We start from the raw sequence: 23,083 nt of genomic DNA, 5'->3' as shown, positions 1-23,083 counted from the left end.
GTCTTTCACCTAATATGGATCTCTTCGGCTGGATTTACACTGCAGGTCTGACTGCCCATATAAGGTAGCTACATATAAGGCACAATGGCACATACAAGATTTCTTGTAAACATCAACTACATACACATACAGTATTTTTCCTCCCTTATCACATATTAATATCACTGTTTACATTTACTGGACATTTGAAACAACCCACATGTTTATTATTAAAATGGACACCAAATGAGTGGGAACATAGCAAACAAACAACAATACTGTAATGATTTCAAACAACAAGTCCTCCAACAATAAATGACCATATCGGCCGTTTTACCATGCACCAAAATACGACCAAGTGTTACGTATTGTAGTTTAGCGACCTTTACCGGCCATGTAAATAGCAAAACAAATTGTAAAGTGACTCGAACCTAGGTCATCTGCTTGGAAGATGAACGTTATTTATTTATTTATTTATTTTTTGTGTTGACATGTATGTATTGTCACCGGGACACGGTTGGGGGTTCGTATTAGGCTTTCAGTGAGGTTGCACGCGTTACATCTTTACATGGGACACTACATAATGGGTTGGGGTTAGTAAGAGGCTCAGTCAGGTTGTAGTATGGTTGATGTTACAAAACACACACAAATAATTACTGGCCTGTTAGCTCAGTTGGATAAACACTTGTCATCCAACCATACTAACCGGGTTTGAGTCCCAGTAACTACACTTGTTTTTAACTTTAATTACAAGACTGTCTCATTTCAAAATATACTGTATGTACAGAACATCACTTACTGTTTATGTATTTGGGCCAATCTTCTTCAATTTGGTTTAAATGCGGGTGATATCGACATTACCCCACTCTGGGATATTGACATACCATGTTTGATGCTTTTGCAATTGATTTGAATTACTGCAAGTGTTTTTGATTCACTGTGGTGTTTTCTGTGTATTATTTGTGTCTGTCCATATACGGTTTTGCTCGCAGTATAAGATATCCAATTTTTTTCTCTCTCTCAATATTTCTATTTTTAAATGATTAATTTTTTAACAGAGATAGCTGATTTATTTTTTTTCCCTTTTTGATTAAATTTTTTTTTTTTTTTAAAGAAAATTAGATTTTTTGTGGTAACAGTTGTATGTATATATTTATTATTATTTTTTAAATAGTTCTCATTTGTTGTTGCCATACCAACCTATTGTGGTCTGTTCTGGTCTGAAGCTGTAAGCTTGCTCGATTTTCACCAATGGAAGTAAATAAATGTTCAAGGCCCCTTTAATGACTATTTTGACTTTCTTTACACAACTCACTTGCACTGTACATCATTTGTGACAAATGAAGAAAGAGAAGCATTCATATATATTTTGCGCCAATAACTACAGTATAAGCAAACCAGAAATTATAAAAAAATAACTCAATGTCAGCCCTCATTGGCATATTTCTTTTTAATTGACGCAGCATGCTTCAATATATCTACTTAGTGGTTTGGAATGATTTTTTGAAGTGCAGCTTTGTAACTCTCTAATTCTAAAAATCTAATAACGCCTAAAAATGCAATACCATTTACACTTAACTCGATCAAAAATGTAATAAAACCAATAATGTAATAATTTAACAAAAAAATATATTAAAACTACTGACTTATATTGTAAAAACATATTCATCAATACTGTAATACCTTACGAGATTGGGGAGCAGTTGTAATCAAATGGGCGGAGCTTGTTTTGATTAACTCTGCACTGTTGGATTAACACTAAAAAAATCGACTCAGTCAAATAACTCCAACACTCACCTCCATTTCAATCAGACAGTGGTAAAAATACACTTTGGGGGTTGAAATCAACTCACACAAACTTTGAACACTCCAATTGTTGCTGCGAATGTATGTAACAGTCTTAGATTCTCAAAACACAAAACGTAGAACGTTGGACTGAAAATGAACATATATATTACTTTATCTACCAAGTTATCCATGATCAATTTTGGAAAAAAGAAAAAAAAAAGACCCATCTAAAAATTTAATAAATCCCAAATAATGTAATAAGGTATTACATTCAAGGTAAAAAAAAAAAAACCTGACAATATCAGTTAGGATTTTATTTGTAAATCACATTATTGGTGAAGTTATTACATTACTGGGTTTGATAACGTTAAGTGCAAATGTTATTAGATTTTCAGGTGTTATTACATTTTCAGGAAATTATTACATTATAGGGTATTACAAGTACTACTATACTACTTTTTTACCTTAATATTTGGCCTAACAACATCAACAGAATATTTGCTAGGCTGCTAAATTTAAAACCCAAAATAGCCTGTGCCAGAAATGCTAAAGATGGTATAAAGAAGCCCATGCTGATCCATGCTTATTGACTTATTTCAATTAATGAATAATTCAGTCAGATGAGTTTGCACATTGTTGCATCAGAAATATAGTAATAGAGAAAATCCTTGAAGTTGAAATAACTTTGCATAAATGTTTTATTGCATTCTGGGCACTATAAGTTTCCATATTCAGGCAGACTTGCCATGGACATTAGGGTGGTTCTAGGTCTCACTCTGATATCAAACTCTAAAAAATATTTGAATAATAGAAGAAACAGTGCTTTGCTTTCAAATAGTCAAAGTCAGTTTATATCAAGGGGGAAGCCAGAAAAAGCCCCAAGTGCGAGACAGATGGACAACTTTGGTCAGTATCTACCCTGCCAGAGCTGACATTTCCATTCTTGTTTTCTTGACAGACACCAATTGTTACTGGCGCTTCTCGCTGGTTAATTCACAGCGTTGCACTGGAAGAACAGAGCATTAGCTTGATTTTTATATCAGTCAAAGTCAGTTACCGTTCTAAAGTAAAATCCTCATTCAGAGACACTGACTGTGTCCTGTGTTCACACTGACAGAGAGCCAGATGGCCTGCAGAGCAGAAAATTTGAATTTGGAGATCCACAGTCAGCCATGCAGTGAGAATAAAAGTAGGAATATGGACAGCGTTCTCATTTTTTTTCCCACATTCAAGAGTGCAAAATACTCAATGTAAGTGGCAAAGGGTAGAACGGAAAGAGATAGCTAATGCAAACACTGGTTCTTAACGTATTCATCTTTAAAGAGAGGGATTGGCCATGTAGGCTGAAGTACTGCAGCGGCACAGCCACGCCGCCTGAAAGCCATTACAATAATGCTACATTTATGCAGATTATTTATTAATCTGACAATGAAAGGTGCAAGAAGCCGTGGTGGAGGAGACACGCTGTCTTCCCATTGTAGAGGATGTGAAGGTATAAACCTGCAAAGAGTATTTTCACCATGAATGTATTCAAGTTGGCTTTTATTGTTGCCACTGTCGAAAGCTGTCAGGCCTGAAACACTCCTGACAACAGTATCCTGCAGAGATATGTACGCTCTCTGGTCTTGGAGAGCTTCAAGAGACTTTTACAGATGAGAAACAAACTCAATGTCCTTGGTATAGGACTCAAAGGGATATATTTCCTCTTCTCAATTACTTTTGAAAAGTGTTTATCTGCCTGAGTGTTTATTTTTGGGGGTTAAAAAGGATAAATGAGGAAGAGCTCACATTTTCATGGATGTGGAGAGCTTTTGGACCAAAATGTTAGGATTTGCAACACATTTGACAAAAGCCTATAATTTACTTTTATACTTTAAAATATATGCAATGTAGAGCAGAGTATACTCAACATTAATTTAAAAAAGTGGTATAGTACAAAGGCTCGAAATAAATTGTCACATTGCAGTTTTCGGGTCAAAATGGGTATTTTGCCCGCCAAATGGACACATTCACTAGCAAAACTGAGAGGGGGATTAAATAACGACGGAATTCTGTCAGTTGGGGGAGTTACGCAAAAATATTTTCTTAACATTTGAGAGAGTTACGCAAAAATATGTTCTTCTTAATGGAAGGCCTGATAAAAATAAGAGAAGCACTGATGTAAGTCATATTTGAACAAATATTAATAAAATGGCAAACATACATCACAGCAAACACATTTGGTTTAGTTTCTCATTCAGAAAGAGCGTGAGACAACGAGGAAGGAAGGACCCAGGCGCAGGGAATGCAGTTGCGCTCGGCCTTGGCGAGCCGCCTGGACAGAAATTCGCAGGGATGGACCTTGCCATCCTCCAAGCAGTGTTGCGATAGGACGGTCCCGATTCCGATGTTGGAGGCGTCTACCTTCACCACAAACTGGCGCTTGGGGTCCGGAACCTTGAGTATCGGGGACTCGGTGCAACGTTGCTTGAGAGCATTGAAAGCCTCAGGGGTCCAGTGGAATTGCACCTGTGGAGAGGTCAAGCAATGCAATGGGGTGGCGATGGAGCTGAAGTTCCGAATAAAGCGACGGCAAAATTTGGCGAAACCCAGGAACCATTGGACTTTCTTCCGTGATTCCTGCACAGATCTTGCCAAGCTCCATCTCTACCCTTCCGGGTGATACCAACGAAACCCAAGAAGGAGATGGTGTTCACGTGGAAGAGACTCTTCTCGGCCTTCACGTACAGCTTGTGGTCTAGAATTTGTTAAAGGATTTGCGTCTCTCTCTTTAATCCGAACGAGATGGTAGGCATTCCGGAGGTCCAGCTTTTGGCTTGTTGCAGTTAGTCGAATACGGATGACATCAGGGGTAGGGGGTAGCGGTTCTTGATGGTGATATAATTCAGTGGGCTGTAGTCGACACATGGTCATAGGGAGCCGTCCTTCTTGCCTACAAAGTATGAGTCCTTTTCAAGGATGCGTCAATATAGTCGTTCAGGGCTTTGCTTTCAGGCCCCGAGTACAATCTACCCTTTGGAATAGTAGACCCTGGGATCAGGTCGATGGAGCAGTCATAGGGTCAATGTGGAGGAAGAGCCATGGCGTTGGTTTTGTTGAAAACGTTGTGGGTGAAAAAGGTTAAAGCCTTTCATGCATTTTATTTCAAATCTTTCTGCTCCACTCAGCAACTATGGTGTGAATTTGGTTTATAATTATTAGCAAATCATTGACCTGTTGCCGGACCCACTCTGCTTAATTAAAGCACCATATTAAAGAAGTGACAAACTAATAAATCACTCTGCCAGTAAAACTGTTAAATTAGCTGATTATTAACAGGGTAAACTACATGTACACACAGAAACGCACACACCAGACATTTTTCTTGTGATAAGTTTAAAAACCTTTAGATTAATACGTTGAGGAGGGCAACATTAATCTAAAAATGAGCATATTCATTATGCAAGAAGCGAAATGTGGCCATAGATAAAAGCAGGTAAGAACGCTACCGTCAAAGATATTCTTGGTCAACAATTGTTTCTTTGCACATACTATATGTGGTTAGGCTGTTGACAAAAGTCAAATCATTTGGCTTTGTAAAAGAATGTGCGCGCACACACATACACAGTGCAGATAAAGGACTTCCAGCCAGCCATGTGGGTAACATTTCTAATCATTGGCATTCTGAAACAAATTCCGCAATTTACATATCATGTGCTGCTCTCTGAGCTATAAGGCAAATATTACACAAGAACAGCAGCCATGGCGGCGACGGAATTAATAGACTTCTGCTTTTGTCACTTGTGTTGCATTTCCACCAGCATATGCGGCTTGTGAGGGAAGCTGAAGCAGATTAAATTTGATAGAGGAAAGAAAAGGAATATGCACACAGAGGCACAAAGAGAAATTATCTGCAGGGGAGTTGACAGCAAATGGAATCACTGTATGGTGCTCATAGTGATTTTGTTTCAAGTAATCTGAGAAATGCAGATAGCCTCGCTGGGCTTTGATATGACCGAATGCATTCACATGTGTTATGAATTTAGATAGGAATGTATTTCATAAAAACAGGATGCAAACAGTGGCTCGTATGTTTTCACCGCTTAATGCGTTTTGTCTATTTACACTGAATGCTTCATCTGCTCTATGCCCCATTTGTCAGCGAATCAGGATTCTCGCAGAGATCCAATAAATAACACCAGTCCATCATTGAACAGATTAGGTGTCAGCTAACTTCCGCTCCGCCCCACGTGCTGTGTAGAAGCCTCGGGGGGCCTGTGTCCCGGGAATGATGGGTAATAAAAATGAATCATAGATGAAGGCCAGAGACAGGGTGCTACAGGAGGAGTCTTGATGCATTAAACAGGAAGAGTCGATATGTCCTCTTGTGATAATAGAGCATACAGGAGCTGCCGCCAAGCTATTTAACGCTTGTCAATCCAAAGCGTAGAGGGTAGCGGGCTTGCAGCAGCAACACAGAAAATGGTTCATTTGGGAAGTTGGGAATGAAAGTTTTACACTGTTTAAATCTAAAAGTGAACTAAAAGTGTCAAAAGTTGTTTGCTGTTTGCTCAGCTTTCCCAAGGAAACAAGTAATGACATTGGATCTAGTGTTGCTTGGCACTTGACACGTCAGACAATGAAAGTATCTCGTTAACGCTGTAAGATAATTAGCTAAAAACAACACCACGTAGCAAAGTGCTACATGATAAATTATGCTGCCTGGACTTTGTTGATCTCTGGAGTAAATTGCCTCTGAGCGCACTGACAGCGGTCATCACTGTGAGGAGCGCTTTTGATAAACATGACCTTATTGTTCCACCTCTTTTAGGAATAATTACATTTCACGTGCACACTGAGAGCAACCTACAAGGACTGTTCTTTTTTTTTTTTTTTAGACTGTCACTTATGTTACATTGGGAGAGTGTTACATTGGTTCGCAGTGATGACATCTTTTGCAAAATGTGTCTCTTCTGAGGGAGTAAAATAAAATTGGTTATTTCAATCATGAATGTCAGATCCTGGTGGTTTGCCATCATGATATTAACATGGTGCACACTTGCTCAATCTTGCACCAAGAATCTGGGGCTGATGAAACAAGGAGACAGTCCATGCTCGTCACTGTCAAAGAAAGTCAGTTGACCTATAAAATAGATAGTGATGTGTGAGATGTGAACTCCCCGTGCCCTCTGCCATACTTGCGCCCGGCAACAATTATTGACATGCTGCCATTAAAAATGCACTTAAGAGACAAATGCATTCAGGAAGAAAGCATGAGAGACATGTATAATAAGTGAGAGCTCCAGTTTTTCAGCTTTTATGTGTTGTACAAACTAGGATATTTATGGAAAAGGTAAAAAAAGACCCCCCCAAAAAAGCAATCATTGTAGGATTCATTTTGAAATCCATATTTTGATATGCAACCATCTCTTGGGTTTAAGATTCTTCCAGTTTGAAAAACTAAATGGCTTAATAAAGGTCCGAGAATGATAGCTATATGTGCAATAAAACATATGGCTAGTGCTAAGCATACCTCAGCAAAAAATGGAAAACAAGCCTTGGAAAGGTGCTGAAATTAGCATTTTTGGGATATTACAATGTTGTTAATTTACCCTGCAGATGTCCTGCTGTTTCCTCATTGTAATAATAATGCATTAAGGTTAACAGTAAAGCAGCTGGATGTTTTAATTAAAAGGTACTTATCTCAGCTAAAGCTCATTGAGTTTGTCACAAAAATGAGAAAAGTCATTAATTAAAAAAAAAAAGCAAAAATAAATACAAAGAAGCAAACGAGTGGAGACAAGAAATCAATTATTTCTGATGATTAATTTCAAATGTTGTATTACATGCTGACATTGTTTGGTATACTAGCTGGACAGGGTTATGTCGATGTTAAGCCACTTAATATTGGCATTGGGAATATTCATGCTACAGAAACACAGCACAAGTAATAGGAACGTTTAAAGGTACAATTGTGAAGTAATGTAAATGTTTTTACTCTGACGTATATTTAGCTAGTTTTGATCCGTCTTTTTGTTGGACTTTGGGTTTTGTTATGGTGACAATAACTGACCTTGGAACACATTATTCCCATTACTCTCTTGTAACTATTGCCTCCCTCCCTCTGTGTCGACTTTGTACTTCTGGTTTTCCTACTCCTTGCCCTCCATTCATTTGTTACGAATCTCATGTGCTTTTTCTGTATTATTGATTCACTGTGTGTGTACTGATAAGTGTATTAGTCACACTATTTTGAAAGTTTGGCTGATCCTTAAACTTATACTCAAGTGTGATTTGTATATATTAAATTATAGGTTGGACTAGCACCCAAAATCCTCGTTCCTTAAATGTGCTGACCTGGCGGTAATGCAAGAAAAAGTCATGCAATACCTCCTCTTTAGCATGTTAAATGGGTGGCAGTAATGCTAATATTAGCTAGATTAGCATGTGGCAACCAGTTCAGGATGTACCCCGCCTACTGCCCGAAGACAGGCTCCAGCACCCCGAGACCCTTGTGAGGAATAAGCGGTTAAGAAAATGGATGGATCGATAGCATGCGGTTTTCTTACCCAACAACAAGGATTTATAGAACCAAAAGGCACAATAACCGACCAGGGATTCTACCTGGTTTGACGCAGCATTCTAGTTAAGATAAGCCATTTTAAACTAAAAAGTCAAGTTTTCTGCAGTTAGAAGCAGAAGTTCCGTCCAACTGTAACTCGTTTGCTACTGTCAACACAGAGTGTGTTTGGAAATTCACTCTGACGCCCTGACACCACTCTGAGAGGGTGCGTGTTCACAGAGGCAGAGCGCACTCCCCTCCCATTAATGCTCAAAACTAAGCCTTTGTTATAAACCAATCAGCAGCTCGTCCTTGAACTGTTTTCATCTGTACTGCCTGATGCACTGGGCAATCCTTTTTTTGGGGAACTCAATAAAACAATAAATTGTATTTATATATTTTTTTCTTTCTTCTTAGTGAAGCATTTTTTTTTGACTGGTGCCACTCACACTCCAGAGAGAAAAATACAGTACTTGCATGTTTCTTTGCAGTCGACCTCTAGGCCTTGACATACGTTGATTGTCATTTTCCCCTTGTGCTCGAGACACAATTTTTGTCAGGACTTCAACATGGGATTTTGTTCCTGGTTCTTAAGCACCCTTGATCACCATTTTTTTCTGTTAATAAATGTTTCCAGTTTTTGACCTGCACTCCTTGCCTTGCATGCTTCCCTGCAGTTGTATGGCTTTGCCTCCACTCCACAATGTTGAATCCTGAGAGGGACCTTTATTGTCAGTCATCTGTCCAAAACCGGTTGTCTACACTAACAGTTTATTGAAACAACGTGATGGCACAAGGCCTTCTCCTCTTCAGCATGTTGCAGCATATATGTCGTCGATCATCCACAATACAAAGTTGAGGAGGAAGGGGGTGGTGTGTGGCCAGTTCTGGCAACCTGAAATAATTTGTAATAATAATAATAATAATAATGAGTTTTCTTTGGTTGATTGTTCATGTACTCCAAAGTGTATCCTGTCTCCACTCAGCAGCACCTTAGGTCTTCAAGTAAACATTATCTGATACTTCTGTTACTATACTAGTTGAGATGCAATAAATGCTGAAACTCCGTGGTCTGAATCATAGCTACCCTACATGCAACAAGTGTTATCGAAACAATGATATTGTTCTGCTGTCTACACAAGAACACACATTTTGAGTATCTTTCCAACTCATTATCTTTCACCTTCTGTAAAAAGAAGGAATTCATTCCAGTTTCCTGTGTGTTGTCTCTGGGTACTCCGCTTCCTACAAACTTTAAAACTCCAGACTTTTACTGTTTGATTTAGTTTTAGATTAAGTTGCAATGCTGACCCAGACTTCCATAATAACTTTGAATATGTTTTGCAAAAGATACAGTCAAGGCGACTGAAATTAACAAGAATGTCTACAATTTTTAGATTGTACAAAAATGGCTTTCGCATATAATTGTGTTCGTTGTTGTAAAAAAAAAAAAAAAAACATTTTTTATTTATTTATTTAACCCTGTCAGTAAACAGTAAACACCAACAAATTAATCTAAAATGTGCATGTTTATAAGACGTTCCCCCGACTATGTCAAGAAGTGATGATAAAACACCATCTTTCTGCAGAGGGCAGCTTTGAAAGCCACAGGGAACAAACAAATAAATTCATGAATACAATGCATACTCAAACAAATAGCACAATCTCCGGCATTCCAAAAACAGCATCCTGGTTTGATCTAGTGCCACCATGTTCATTTGAATCCTTTTGAATTTTGATTTTGTTTTGAAATATGTTGTCTCGTTTTCTTCTTAAATGGCTAATACACTTAGCCATGTTAAAATGTAAAAAAAAAAATGGTGGAGAACAAATTCCACGGTGCTCTCTCATTATTTAGATCATGGGTCTCAAATTCAACACTGTAGATAGAGTCTGGATATGTCTGTGCTGCATCAAGCATTCCTTAAGTAAGTGGCGCACAGGGTTCTGCCACAAATGAAGGTACTACAGACACACACACAAAAAATTATGAAGAGGATTTTAAGGGTGATGACACAAGATCATTCAGATGTGTTTACTTATATGTATGAAGAAGTAATGCGCTTCTTTTACCCAAGCACCATCTGCTAGAATTGCTGGTGCACTACATTACTTGCCCTCTTAGGGATATTTTCCCCCTTCTTGCAAAATTGCTGCTGTTTATAGAGCAGGTTCTTATTACAGTATGCTACTGTGTGTTCTCCCTTCTAGTGTTTGTGATATTTCTACAATATTAAAACCCTGTAAAGCCTGAACCATGAAATATATGAGAGAAAATTCTGATTGTTTGTAAATACAGTATTTATTGGTCCTTTGGAGCAAACAAATATTTTGTTTTTGTTGAAAATCAATTATTATTTCCAAAAATCAGAAAAAACATTTCCCACTATTAATAAGTATAGTATAACTGCTATCATGCACTATTGGGATTTGAGAACTCTAGAAATGAACTGGAAACAGCATTTTAAACAAATTTTGTGGGTCGCAAATTTGTATTTTGTAATGGAAAGCCTCAAAACTTCTGTTCTTGTTCAGGCAAAGGTGTACTTTGCATTTGTTACAGTAGACATAGGCAAAGTCCCTTGTGCAGAACTTGCATCTCAGCCGTATGCATGATCAATGACCAGTTTGGAAAAATAAAATAAAAATCAAGCTTTGATTACATAACAATTGCAAAAATTTACAAAAAATAACAGTTAAATGATTCAGCATAAAATGACTTTACACACCTACTTTTTCAAGTTTTATACACTTACTTTTAAAAGTTTTTTCAAAAACATCCATCCATTTTCTTAACCGCTTTTCCTCACAAAGGTTATGGGGGGCGCTGGAGCCTATCCCAGCTGGCTTCGGGCAGTAGGCGGGGTACACCCTGAACTGGTTGCCAGCCAATCGCAGGGCACACAGAGACAAACAACCGGGGAGAACATGCAAACTCCACCCAGAAAGGCCGAAGCCTAAACTCGATCTCACGTCCTCTGCACTGGGAGGCGTACGTGCTAACCAGTCATCCACCGTGCCACCCCACTTTATATTTGACAAAGAAAATCTTCAAAATCAGGTGTCTCTCCTTTCTCAATTGTGGCGGTCTTACAAGGTTGCTGGAAAAGCCAGCAGCTGGGTGATTACTGCCCTCTAATGGATTAACCGTACAATGCATGTGTCAGATCATATACGTCAGGGTTTAAATTGGGAAAAAAATATTCTTCTCATGAAATAGAGGGCTCAAAATGTCTTGTAGTTAATGTGATATGTTTGGCGTTATAGGGTTTTAACTTTGTAGCAATACATGTGTCATTATTTTTGTGCAACTGCAGTTAACAAACAGAACATACAGTATGTGACATACTGTAATTTACATTTGTGTCATATTGAACTTGGGCCACACTGTCTGTTTATGTTGAAGCAACCTTTGATCTATCTATCTCTGATATATTTTTCTTCTCTGCCACACATGCACAATCATTTTATTCTTTCTTGCTGCTGCTTTCATCACCAGGGAGCCGCATCCCCCCCACCCTGATGGGCTGTGGCTGGATTGCTGTCATGGTGTCCCTCCCTTAGTTCTCTCTGTGACGCTTCAACCACAGTCGATGTAGCCGGACACAGTGCCTTTAGGCAAGCAGCCGCCTCCAAATCTGAAGGGATGAAGCACATGTTGCCACAGATAAACCACCATGATCAATCTCATGGATGCGCAGCGAATCGGTGGAGCGAAAGGCTTTGAAAATCAAGCCTTGTCCCCAATGTGCCCAGCAATGATGATTTGGTCAGTGAAGCCAACGGCAACCAGCAAACATCAAGGAAGTTGGACCGGCAGGCCTGTCAGTTCTCAACACTAATTAAACATACACAAGCAGACCCAGTGATATGTTGCCAGCAGGGCAAGGCTCATATCCTTTGGTCTAAATAAAAGCTCTCCATGCCAGTGAGATTATTTGACACAAATTTCCTGTGCAACTTTGGAGGTGCTTGTCTGGTAAAACATACCAATGATCAGGTCACTGATTTTTATTCAGGAATTTTATGCTCAGAGCTGCGACACTGCAAGAGTTTTAGTTATGTATCTGTTTTGGACAAAATCTGCATTCTAATATTGTTACATGTAGGGCTCTAGCACACGTCTAGCACAAAGCGCAATCTTAACAGTGGGCATGAGCTTTCTTTCTATTGGCATTTTTCTATTTTTCTCATTTGCACAAGTAGAATTTGGCGTAAGGGGGTTGTTTGTTTTGTTGTGTGCCGTTGCGGGATGGAACACAGCCGACTCCCGGCCAATGAAAGGGCTCCTCTCAAGATCTCCCCTTGCAGATGATGTTGGCGGCTGTGCATGTGACATGAGCAATTCCGCTGTACACCCCTGATTGTGCATCTATAAATCAAACCAATAAAATCACCAAAGGTCTAATTTGGCTTCCGCATCAACATGTAACATCACCCACCCAAACATTTCCAAAACCGATTATCCTCATCACAGTCGGATGTGCTGGAGCTTAAGTCCACTTAGAAATTACATAATTCTTTTTTTCTAAAGGTACTCGTACAATGAAAGGTCAATTCCAAGGAGTGAAACTCCTTGAATGGATGCTCACGGCCCGCTTTTCATTCGTTGTAAGAGCTGAAGAAAATACTTGTGTTTACTGACAACCCTGAAAGTGTGAATGTGAAACAAAAACACCCAATTGTTGGTGTGCTTCATAACAAAGGGACATTCCAGCAGGAGTTAGTGCAAATATATTTTCTATAAATGCAAGTTTCAATAAAAGCTACATTTCCTCCAAGGACTATACTGCTTGAAGTAATAAACAATGGTCTGTCCAATGTAAACAAACAAAAAAAATATATATATATATATATATATATATATATATATATATATATATATATATATATATATATATATATATATATATATATATATATAATAAGACACTAAACATGCTTTCATTGGAGTTGACAATATGTGGAGAAAATTGATGACATTTAAATAATTAAAATCAAACTGATGAAGTTCCCAGCTATTTGCACAACAGACAGTGACAGTGTGTGCAATGTTGCTGTATTGAGCCTGCACCAAAAGAGATAGTGACCTACAGTAACTGCACATGGCACACCAATGGAATGGACTCGGAGCAATGCAGTCATACATTATGGATTAGTTATTGTGGTTGCTGTATAATGTACTGTATGTGTGCAGGTTTTGACTAATGGGAGGGACTACATTCAGTACTGTACTGATGTCAACCGAATGGAAAACAAGTTGCCTTCAAAACAGGGCATACCGTCTTGTTAAAGCCTAATTAAAAAGGAAAAGAATGTACTTCATAGCAACGTTGGCAAGGTTCTTGCAAGGGATTGTGATATCATGAGCAAAGATGAGAGTGACAGTTTGACTGAGTTTGAGTGACATCTGTTCAGGTACAAGTAATTGTTTTTATATGATGTCAATGGTTCAAGTGGGCTTCTTGCTCAGGCTGAATTAATAAAGGGGCTTGTCTCCCTGCTCCAGTCCAGCACAAATATACGCTATGCTCTGTTGACTGCTGCAGTCTACTTCCTCTGCAGCTCCTCATTTCTATCCAAAAGCATAGAAAAAGTATTCATCTATACTAATATGGAGAATAACGTTTCTGGGAGTTTTCCAGCATGTAAATTGTGATTCATAATTTGCAAAGTTCACATGATTACACACACATACATTTTTTTTTACAAAAAAGTACCCATTTTATTTTTCTTAATAAATAACCATCCATCCATTATATCCTCTCGAGGGTCGCGGCCTCGCGAGCTTGCTAGAGCTGGTCCCAGCTGTATTTGGGCAGTAGGCGGGGTACACCCTGAATTGGTTGCCAGCCGACCGCACACTCACAATCACACCTAGGGTCAATTTAGAGTGTTCAATTAACCTACCATGCCAATTAACTTCAAAATCTCATGACGTATCCATTTTAATAAAATGAACTGATAAAAAAACAATGCAAAATCAAGTGCATGAACTCATTGTGCCCATTTTTTTTCACAAGAATCAACTCAATCAAAGGATTTTTAATATTATACTGCATTTGTCCTGCATGCCATTCAAGATCCCCAAAATGAATTGGGGAAGTCTGTGCTGACAGCCATTTAACATGTTTGAATGTGAATGGTTAATTTTCAACACAAAAACATTTCAGATATAAGATGCAAAGTTGCACTCACAAAACACTTTACAAAATGTATGTCAAATTCATGGTGAAAAAGTTTTGAATTGATATATATTTGCATCATTTTTTTTAAATCTCAAAAACTGGTATTTGAACAGGGGTGTATAGACTTGGTATATAAAGCATCATATGACCTTCATAAAAATTCCCTTCATTTCTCAGTGAACAAAGCATGGATATAGAGTATGGAGCTATCAATGAAGCCATGCAATTTGGTTGTGATGATCCGAATTAGCGCTAATAGGCTTTAATGGAGATCAGTGTTTGATCGGGAGCCGTTCTATATCAATCTATTATCTTCTCGTTCTAACGCATAAAAAGCCAAGTCATTTCGATGTGTCAGTATCTGCGGTGCAATACTGTTTGTATATTATTCAATGGGCTCTTTGAAGAATTTTGTTTTCTAATTCCACTGTCCATTTAGTTTAACACCATTTTGTTCCTCGGGAGGCAGCAGTGATTGGCTATACACTCACAAAAACATTCATTCATTCATTTACGTGAAATTGGTGGCATAGAACATTTTGTTAAATTGGTATTTTTGTGTTGAACAAAACAGTTTTGTGGACAGCGCTCTCCTAATATTTATAAAGTATACTAGAAGACCTATGCCTGTATCCAATGACTTTTGTCTTATTTTGCTTTAGTGCAGCATCCTACTCTGCCCATTGGGACGCTATTTACTTTCAGTCACCAGGCATAGCTTGTGGCCATTAGTTTTGCACTTTGATGTTTGTTTTGTTTGAAGAAACCAAATTCGAGGATTTTGCTATTTGTCTCTCGAATGTAGCAAGCTTCAGGAGGAATTTCATATATGTTTGATATGTGTTTAAGGCCCAGAATATATGAAATAATCCGCAACAATATTTGAGCTGCATGAACATGTGCCCTAAAATCTGCCAGATGCTCACAAATGCCGCGGGGCTCTTTAGGTTTTCACCTTTTCAGAAAATGGGCAGAATTTGGTTTTGCATATTTTATGTAATGTGAAATGGCAGTCTTAATATTATGGTTGGATCAAATTAGAGCTCCAGGTCAGCATTTACTCAGTCGGGCTACATCTAAAACTGCTTTAGCCTCCCAGAACTTATGGTTTTAATTAGTGCACCATGCAAATGAGCTCACATTCTGTTACATGTCCAGATTATAGGTTCTCTATGTGATGTGAACCACTATAAAAATGTGTTATTCCACTCATACTGTGCAACCCACCTGCCATAACATAGTATTAGGAGTTCATAAGACCTACTTGAGCACGGAGATGAGGAGTGTGGAGGCTACTGCATGATGAATGCAGAAATTAAGCACCTTAGTTTATCTTTACTAAAATAGAAAATCAAAAGACCTGAGATAAATGAGGATGTCCTATTATGTTTTCTTTTTAACTGTCTATCAGTCCATATTACCTAATAAAAACATATTAGTTAATTTTCCCTTGTACGGTACTTTCCATGAATATATAATATATTTTAACACTGGTATATTGCCTCAGTATTTACTAATTGGCATTACAGCCATGGTAAAGTATTTTGCAACGTTAATCTCTTCTGCATAAAACTGTATTGTAATTGTCACAAAAATAAAACATTGTCCAGTTTTAACAAAATAGCAATGCTAGCAACACTAAGCTAGCATAAGCGCTGTAGGTAACTTTGGCCACAGGTAGTATAACATGAATTAGTCTTACGGTAATAGAGTAATACTATTAGGAATGTTCGATACCACTTGTATTCATACCATTAGCAGTACTTTTGAGTCGTCAGTCACTGATAGTGATGCCAAGTACTGATAACATTATTATTTTTGTTACATCAAATAATAATAATACATATGAATCCCAGTAAAGCATTTTTCATTAAAATGTCATGACAACAATTGCAATTTTCTATTCTTCTAATTTCTAGTTCCTGATCATAAAATGTCCACAAGAGGGCAGGTGATACTTGTATCAAAACCTTGAAATAAGGCCAGGTATCTACCTGATATTGGTACTCGCCCATGCCTAGTTACTATAACACTAAATTGTCTCAGTGTGTAGAATACATTTACAAAAGAGAGAATAAAGTTACATGACCATTAGAGTTGCTGCTAATTCCACGTTGCCTCAATTTTTTTACCTCCCAGAGGTGTGCGTGGATGAGTGTGGACCCAAATGACAGGGAGACAGATATGAAGGGCAAAGTGAGGAAATGTATTGATATTTAACAAGTATGAAGGTGAGTAGACTAGGACGGGCTGGAACATGACGGGCGAGGGGAGACTGGTCGCCATGACTGGACGGTGCGAGAGGAGGCTGGCTTGACTGTGGCTGGCTTGGCAGAACGTGAGCAACTTGACTGAGACGTAGACGACTTAACTGAGACAAAGATGACTTAACTGTGACGAGGGCTTCGCTTGAGGCGACGAGAAACTCACACGTGAAATCGACAATGCTGGACAAACACAACAGAAATACACCTACATGAGAAACACCTGGGGAACACAATAGGCTGAGGGCACCGATTGGTCACACACACTGGGAAGGTAACAGACACTCAGGTGGGCGTGTTCAGACATAACGAGACAGGGGAAGAACTAAGGAACACATGACAAACACCAATCACAGACGAACACAACAAACATACACAAATTAAACAAAAACCCAACCCCTACAAAACCGAAACATAATAAGAGGTAGAATTCAACATAGTTTCAGCAAAGCTCATGTAGCCCAAGCTAAAAGAGCAGCGCAAAGCTGTGTTGGTGTGCAACCAGCTATGATTGAACCTGCAAGACGACAAATAACTGACACCTTGTCTGTCATGCCTTCTATCTATGATTAGTGGTTTATTTAAAAAAAAATCAGAGGTAGAAGAGAGGGATTTTTTTCACAAATCATTTTACATTAGTAGTAGTGCTATACTGTCATGTGAACAAAAGTGTTTGTGTGTTTTAAAATGCAAACTCCCCCTCTGAGTCTTCATTACGTTTCCGCTTTGCTTTTGACTAAGCTTGAAATTGTGCGATTGATATTGCTTTGACTGATCATCCCAAACAATTCGTCAGACAAGCCAGCCAACTATAAGAACATTTTTGTCGTTATAATTGTGTTTCTGACTAACCTTGTGTGATGTGTTTTGAGATTTTTTTTTTGTTCTCCCTTCTTGATCTTGATATGCTGTTCGACTCGATTAGACTTGTGTTCAGCGGAACTTGGGACTGGCAGCCCTCCAGCTCAATCACATTGATTTTCCATAACAATATGAAGAACTCTGTTCAGTGCCGAGGATTAATGAATTGCATCTTCAGAGTCACTTTGGCATTCCTAATGAAGGTAGATGAAATTCCCTCAACAGGCCAGCTGTGTTTGAATTGGTGTTTACTGTGCCAGGGTACAGGCATGGTGAAGTCAAGGGGAGAAAAAATACAAATATTCCACAGAGTCATAAATCTTCCTTTGGTCTGTCAGATAATTTTAGTAAAAACATATGAGTCAAAGTGTGACATTTATCATCATCAGGCTCAGAGCGTTTCAGGCTCCTTTTTTGGCCCTGCTTTATTTTCTGATTTGAACATGTTTGTTGTTCCTGAGACAATTCATAAAACATTTCCCACAATAGTAGGATTAGATTTCAGTAAAACACTGGACGTTACGTGTATTTACTATTTTTGGAGGGAAAAAAAAAATCCAAGTTATGAAGTAATTTAAAATTTTGTAACATTGAAAAACTGTGCACCAGTTTGTATGATGACACTAATGATAGCCTAATTTTGCAATTTTAGATACAGTATATGAATTACATGCAGGGGTACACAAGATGAGAGTATATGGGGAACTTATAGAAAATAATATTTAAAACTAGGGATGGGTGAGTACTGATACCAGGTATCGTATACCCGGCCTTATTTAAAGGTATCTGTACTCGTGACGGCAGTGATACCAGTATTGGCTTTCCTCTTGTGATCGTTTTATGATCAGGAATGAGTAATTAAAGTCAGTGTTTGAGATATTATTAAAAATCAATAAGGTTCTTAACTCTGAAGAAAAATGGGGGGGGGGGGGGCACAGTCATAGAGAAAGGTAACTTCCCCTTATACATAAAGTAACATCTGTAAAATATGCACCAAAGCAAAGCTTAAATGACCTGATCCGGCGCACTCTACTCTTAAGTATCTCACGATAACATTATTTCCTGCAGCACATCTTCTCTCTTCATTCCCAAGGCAACGGTTTCAAGACATTTAACAGAACAACTTATCACCAAGGGGTTCATGCATTTTTCTTTGTGATGAATAGATTAATGAAATGGAAACAAGAAAAACTTGCTATGATACAAGTCCCCTAATAGACCTGACTAGAAGTGGAAAATAACTATTTTCTGTGTTGGTATGAAAGTACTTCCCATGTCAGATTTTATTGCCTCAGTGGAAAATGCAAAGAGCCAAAGGCAGACCTGTTCCTTATCTCATTTGCCCATGAAACTGAGCTGCTAGAGATTTTTTTTTAGCATATATTTCACAATGTGTGGCACAATGTACAAGTAGCAAACCGAGGAGGGAACTGATTTCCCCACTCACCCCCATCCCAGTCACATATCGCGGTCCCTCTGGGGTAAACTCCCTACCGTCTGTTGCTGTTTCTGATAACAATTAATTCACTGAATCAGAACCGCTGCCTGACACCCGTTCCCATTTCAGACCACCAGTTATGTGAACATTGACTCTGGAATAACCATTTGTTGAATGCTCACGTCAGCTGTCTTGATAAGCAAGCCTTTGAATTATTTTTCTGCTTGGCTGTTCCTGTGAAATAGCTCCAGGCTAATGTAAACCTGCTTTCTGATACAGTGAGTTAGATATGTGACTACAGGAGCGGGACCCCTTTTGCCTACAAACATTTGTGGGCGGGAAAAGTGCTGTTCAAATTGTATTTTAATCAACATACATAAATTGGCACCCTAAACACACACTACTACATACAACAACTTGCTTTGAAAAGTTATATTTTATTCATGATTTTCTGCTGGTTGGAGTAAAATGACTCTCAACCACTTGGTTACTCTATGCACTTGAGTTAAAAAGAATAGAGACACAACACTGTCAACAATGAGCATTAGGCCCAGATCATTTCTGCCGGTGCCTTAGCCAAACATCGACCAATGCTTAACATTAACACAAACGTTATTGTCCGTGCTTGCTAAAACCAGAAAGCTAGGCTGCTAGCTACGTAGACTAGCAGTTTTCCTGAATGATGTATGATGACGTGACATGATTGTGTTGACGGCAAATTTTTCATGAAGGCATCATGACGTATATGACTTGATGTCTTAATCATGGTGAGGTGTGTGTGAGTTTTCGTTAACAAGACTGGAGCAAATGTTAGCGTAAGCTCTGTCCGAGGTTCAAAATGCACACTCATTATGGTGATTTCATCGGAGTCGCACCCCCATTGCCTGCTTCCGTACTACTTTATGTATTTGTTACATATTTGATTTGGTAATATTATGCGATGCATGTGTAAACAGAATGTTGCTATTTTTAGATGCACATCTGTTTAAAGTGTATGATGTCTGATTCCTTTGTCAATTTGGCAGATAGAGAGCTATTCAGATTGTAATGCTTGCATCAGTGTTGGGATAGTTCAAAGTTCAGTTCCACATTTTTATTGAACAGTTCATAGTTCATAATTAAAAATAATAATAATTTTAATCCACCATTCAAAAAATGAACTGGTTCATAGCTGTCCCCCCAAACATTAGGCTATGCTGTGAGCCATTACCCTAAAAATACTGGTATTTCTCATTTGTTACCGCACACTCAGACAACGTTAACTTCAACTTTCACCTCACGTTGTTTGAGGAACAACTTGCTACTTGAATTTTTCCTTTTTTTAATTACTATACAGTTTCTATGTCCATTGTGATGATAATGTTTGATGACAAAGTGTTAGCCACTCTTAGGGCCAGATCCACTAAAGGTTTGCGTAGCATTTGCACAGCGCTAACCGGTAAAAATTGAGCAATCTGGAAGCGTGTAATCCACTAAGCACACGCAGATGGGGAAATTCAGCTCTAACTGCGCTGTCAACCAGATTGCACCCGAGTGCGCTGGTGTTTTTTGTGCGTACGTAAATGAGGTCATTTGCATACATTTGGTGGAGAAATTGCCCACCTCTATGCAAATGAGACAAATTGATAAACAACGTCTAATTCAGTAATGCAAGCGCTAATAGCCACACGCCGTTTGAGTGACGCAAACAACGTATATGAAAGGCTAGTGTAAACTTGACGCTTCCTCGATTCTGTGGATCATGGCAGCAGGGGTTGCGGCATGGAGAAGGCAATGCCGGTTGGCCCGGTCCACCTCACGCTGATCACGCACAGCGTGTAGGGTGAGAGAGAGGAGCGGCGAAGGTGCGGGCATTTTTCATTGTTGGTTTACAACACATGATGTAACCTGGGCTGATGGTGGGGGGACATTTTGCGATAATTTTCACGTGACAGATGGGTACTGTATGCCCACGTCAACCTCTGAAAATAAAAAAAGAAAAAAGAAAGATCCCACCAATATTTTGTATTTTATGGACATTAAATAATGAATTACATCGTTGTTATCCTCTTCGCTTACTACAGCTTAATGGCGCTAAATGAAGAAAACGCTTCTGCACCTCGGTCCAAGCTCGCTTTCTGATAATTTTATCTTTCTCACAACTGTTACAAAACGTGTGCAAATCCATTGCCATGTGTGGTAAATCAGGTGCAAATTTTGTGGGTGTGTTTGCGCTGATATGTAATTCGAGCACTGCTTATGCAATTACTATATTCCTTATAATGATAATGTATGATGATGATGTATTAGCCACTCTTAGTTTATCTAGTCTTATGCAGTTACTATGTCCCTTTTGATGACAACGTGATATGATCAGTTGCCATGCAGTTGCTAGGTACGTATATATATATATATATATACACTACTTCATGGTTCACTTATTCATGATAATTCACTATAAGACATTGGTTAAATTCACTTCACCCACAGAATCTCTGTATGTTCATGTCAAGCGGATAACGGATAACCAGATGACAGAAGCACAGAGAAGGTTACATTTCTCCCAGAAGGCTCGTGAATCCATCTCTCTCAGGGTATAAGTCCTCACTTTTATCACACATACTCTCCATGCTGATATTTTGCCAATATTTTCACAGAACATTTTAAAAGCTTTCCAAAAAGTGTGTATAGCCATAAATCCAATTTAAACCTGTAAGTGTAAACAGAAAGCAGACAACATGGACTTGAGTGGCCGGCCGAAGTGTGTCTGTAATTTAACTCCTAACAAGCATAACATCACTTGCAACAGCAACAAAATAATATTGAAGCGACCTACATGGGAGCTACAGGCCTTAGTGGGCCAAACTGGCTACAATCAGCGTGGAACATGGCTCACAGGCAAACTGGCTGAAGCATGGCTTGAAATGAAGGCAAACAAATCAACTTTCCACACTTGGATATGTCGTGTGTTCCACACAACCTCACACTCAAGGATTCCCGTGCCAGTTTGGAAAATGTCTCACATCCGGGTTAGAGAACTGGGAAGTGGTCAACTCTATCTTCTCTGTGTCGACGCCAGGGAAGTGACGGATGGCTTGGCCTGTTGAAATGTGGTTGCCATGTGACAGAACGCCATTAATAAGGAGATTGCAGGACTCCTCTATGGGCCATCATCACGAGATGCTCTTCTTTGTTATTTCCTAGCCATGGATAATAAATACTCATAAACCTAATGACGCCTGATTACAGCTGCAATCTTTGGCTCATTAGGCTGATTAGCTGCAACTGTGCGGCTGCTGGATGTTTAAAAATACACGCCTGGTGCGCTGTGACTGTATGTTGGGATTTAATTGACAGATTTACTGCACCTCCAATGGCTACAATCTTAACACATCTACATGGTTTCATAAGTAAACATGTTTTCATCAACTTAAATGTGGTAAAACAGCACTTAAACCTTCAACCTTCAAACAGGGGTGTTTTTCACAGTGGTTGTGCGTCTGCTGTTATAGTGTAGCTTGTCATTTAATTTATAGTCCTTGTTGGTGAGGAATGTCCTTCAACGTCAACGTTGAGTGTTGTGTGTCCACAGACAAATCAACAGAGCAGGTGGTGTCAGTGACCCCAATAATTTAGTGTATTACTGTGGACGTTTTGAGACGCTGAGGAAAATGCCCATTTTCCCCAAATCACACCTTGGCCCCTCATTTTTATTACACGTATGTGACCTGTGCGGGGCCCTGTTGAGCAGGGCTGAAGGGGGAGGGGGTTGGAGTGTTACAACAAACAGGGGTCATACCAATGACACTGTGCATCTCTCACATCAAACACAACACTTAAAGTCAGCAAATAAGGAGAAACAACATGATTTAAAGAATTATGCTCACAGTCTGCAAGTTTATTTGTAACAATGCACACGGAGAGAAAATTGTTGGTACCTCTCTTTTAAAGAAAAAAATGGCCAAAATTCATATTGACAAGTCATAACGCAGCTGGGAGAATGTCCTTCGGACAGATGGGACAAAACTGAGACTATTTGGCAAGT

Source organism: Leptonotus elevatus, chromosome 9 (genome assembly GCF_054856555.1).
Source record: "Leptonotus elevatus isolate MCC_2025b chromosome 9, RoL_Lele_1.0, whole genome shotgun sequence".
Lineage (NCBI taxonomy): Eukaryota > Metazoa > Chordata > Actinopteri > Syngnathiformes > Syngnathidae > Leptonotus > Leptonotus elevatus.
The sequence above is the reverse complement of the archived record's forward strand: the minus strand, read 5'-3'. Positions refer to the sequence as shown.